Below are 3,736 nucleotides of genomic sequence, written 5' to 3' on the forward strand. Positions count from 1 at the left end.
ATTCCTGCTTCATTGCTTAACTGGGAACATATAGGCATGTCTTCCTGAATGCCAGGTAATGGGTAAGTATAAATGCCCTGCTCAAACAAGTTTCTATGCAAAAAAGTAATCCTTGATGGTTTTCAAATGATACAGGATAAACTGGAAATGTACTGATCACCAGCATAGAGCCAGGGTATTTCTGTTTGTGATAAGGACAGGCTTGGACAAGAGATTGTTGTATGAATTACTCAGGAAACCATCCATCTACAGAAAGGAAATCCTGTATTGGGCTGTGTGTGGTTTACAGCAACCCAGTCTGCCTGTAGGCTCTCAGATTAAGAAGTGCTACACCCTGCTGACAGAGTGAGCAAACAGACTGGCAGAGGTGGCAAGCACATCCGACTTAGTAAACAAAGTATTTTAAGAGACAATATGCAGTAACACCCCTACACCCCAAACTCCTTCATGTCCATGTAGTGTTCTGGAGGTCTGGCTCCCTCAGCTGTTTGTGGCAGCAAGACACCCTCTCCTGTTTTCTCATCCCCTGCTCCTGTGACTGGCAGAGATCCATTAGTCCACAATAAAAACTGGATTGATGTCTGTCGGATGCTGCTGGTTTGTATTGTAGTTGATAGTATCCCATAAAATCTGGGAGTCAGAGGAACGGCAGGCAAAGGATATTTATTTTGATCATGGCATCTCCTTGGCTGGACCATCCAGTGGGCTGTGGGAGATATGTGCTGGTAGCTTTGCTCTCAGAGGAAACAATTAGAAGAGTAATTACTGGGACATGAAGCCAAGTGACCAACCATTCAGACTTGTATTTTTTTGCAATCAGTCATTGTACTTTTCTGCTATAGACTGTTTAATAGTCCATTATGAGAAGATGGAGAAAAGCAGCTGCACAGCACTGGTGCAGGAAGGGATCCCCAGAGACTTCCCCCTGCACCTGCGTAGACTGTGCAGGTCTGGTTCACCAGGGCAGATACTGACCTGGGATAGCTGGGGGGGAACCTCAGGCTTGTGTCTCAGGTAGATCATAAAAGCATCAGTCAAATATCATCACCTGTTGGTGCCTTCTGTCCTTCTACTTCCTTCTGTCTCCTCAGGTGCTGTGCTCTGCCCATGTCTGACGGTGGCTGGTGTGCTGGAGCACAAACAGATCAGTCACACAGATGTATGAAATACTGCCAGCTGTGGAGAAACTTTAATGGATGCTCTGACCCACTGCTTTCTTTTACCTCTGCAAATCTCCCCCAGAGCTACCATGAGCTATTTTTAGCTCAACTTGGTTAATAATAACAACATTATTCCTTATTTAGTGAGCAGGATATCCTGTATATGGGACATTCTGGAGTGAGTGTTTAGATAACAGATTTAAACAATGGGTGATTTAAACAATGGTAGTAAAAATTGATGTTATGAATTCTCTCTGGTCACAATTTTGAGGTCATGTTTATTAGTGTACAACCTATTATTTTTCTTGAATACGCAATTGCTATTAAAAACTTCCTAAAGCTGAGCACCTCTGGGACATACTCAGCAATTTTCCCAGAGACTCACCCTGTGCTCAGGGAGTCATAAAGCAGCCAAGGTCCCAGAAAACAGGCCACTGGCCATCTTTCATCAGCCCAAGGCTCTACAGATTTCATCTTGCCTCTGGCTGAGGAGGAGAAAAAGGACTAATTTAATTTAAACAGCAGTGGTAAAAATCAGTGCTGCGGATTCATTCTGGTTCTGATGTTAATGTCACATAATTAGCATTCAACCTGTTACTCTGCAGCCTGGGAGAGTCTACTCCAGCACCACCTGGGCATGTAGAAGCACATGCTGAGCTTGTTTGCACTGCCAGGCCCGGTGTGGCCGGTCACAGCTCTTGGCCAGCTGGCCCTGGGGCTGTGCCACTGGCTGGGGTGACATCTGCATTTCCCCCAGCCCGTGGGCCCACAGCTGGCTGGGAAGCTGTGCCACTGCCCTGTGCAGAAGTCCCACAGGGATAACTGCTGTGCTGGTGAGCTCAGGTCCCCTGTGGGCAGCAGGCATGAAGGGCTGTGCCAGCTCCTGCAGATGCAGCTGTCTGTCTCCTGAGCGTGGCTGTGCAGCTAATCAAATCAGCCCTGCGTGAAAAGAGAGTGCAGCCTGTCTTCAAAAATCTGTGTGCCTGGAGCAAGGCCCAAAGGCATGTGAAATGTGCTGGGCTTGGGGGTGAAAAAACCCACAGGCTAGTAAAAATTGAATGTATAAGCCAAGGGTTCACAGAGTTCAACAATATTTTCCAATAAAACATCTTGAAGGATCGGTTTAATACCAGGACAGCTGTGTTATTTAAACAGTTTGGAGATTTGGGGGTGCAGGACAAAGTAAAGTGATGGGTCACAGGCAATAAGGAGAACAATGGATGGTTTTGTCCCCTCATTCAGCCTTCTGAAGAAATATAGGAAAAGATGAAACAGGGAGTGGGAAAGAAAGATGCTTTTCATTTCCTGGGTTTTCTTTGCAAGATATGGCTGTTGTGGGATGATATTTCTGAGTAGCAAGGCTATGGATTAGCTGGCTGGAGCTGTCAGAAAACATGCTTTTGGTTGTAGAACATGGAATATTTTGCTGGCTGAGATGTTATAAAATTGCCTGTGGTTTCTTGCCTTTACATCTGCTTTATTTTTAATTTAAAAATCCTCAGTCTCTTGATTGTAACTCCAAGAGTCAGAGGTGGAGTGATCAGGACTCCCCTTTGGATCTCTCAAGTGTACTCTTAACTCTCACCTTAGTTTTGTTACCTGTGAATTAATTCAGACTGCTTGACCTTGGTTACCTAGTTTGCCTTTGTGTGCAGCATGTTGGCTATGCAACATATGCTACCTCCTGTCAGGTATGATTTTTATGTACCTAAACTCATATTTTGCTTCATATAAACACAATTACATAACCAAACATTTGTATGGCATATCTCTTGGTTCTCTGACCAAGAGATACTGCATTTGCAGCTTGCTGGGTTCAGTCTCTTGTGTTCAAGCACTGCTTTCACCAATGTGGACCCACGCATGGCACTGCGCAGATGCAGCAGCAGGAACTTTATCACACGAAATTAAACTGAGCAGAATGCTTACATAGATGGTCCTTAAACTTCAGCAAACAGCTTCAAAACTCTGTAAATATTTATTAGGCAAACAGAAGTTGAGGATGATGACCCTGTCCCCATCAATATTTGAGACAGTTTAACATACTCCCAGCAAAATATGTTTAAAAATAATCTCAAGTATCCGTGTAGATTTAACCCCTCGGGGTTATTTCTTCTCTCTTAATTTGTTAATAATTTGGGCACAAGGTAAAAAACCCAAGGGTTTGAATGATTCTATGACTGCAGGCAGCTGTTAGTACGGCAGCAGCCCGTACACAGCCTGGTGCTCTGGCACTGATGGTTTTGCTGCTCCTTTGGCACCGAGACCCTCAGGCAGAGCTGGGAACTGGATGGACTCGCCTGCAGCGGGCCAGGCCTGTAGGACTTCTTTGCGGAAAAACGTGCAACGTGGAGCTTGTGACACCACACCGCCGTCCCCTCCTGCGGGGTACAGAACTCGCAGCTTCACACAAAACACGCTGCAGGGCGCTGATGCAGTGAGGGGGGCACGGAACCCGACTCTCGCTCCTCTTTCGGGGCCGGCACGGGCAGGGCTGCGGGGGGCTCTGCCCGCCTGGGCGGGAAGGCGGGAAAGCGGGAGATCGGGAAAGCGGGACATCGCGAAATCGGGAAACC

The sequence above is a fragment of the Geospiza fortis genome, unplaced genomic scaffold, assembly GCF_000277835.1.
Source record: "Geospiza fortis unplaced genomic scaffold, GeoFor_1.0 scaffold237, whole genome shotgun sequence".
Classification (NCBI taxonomy): domain Eukaryota; kingdom Metazoa; phylum Chordata; class Aves; order Passeriformes; family Thraupidae; genus Geospiza; species Geospiza fortis.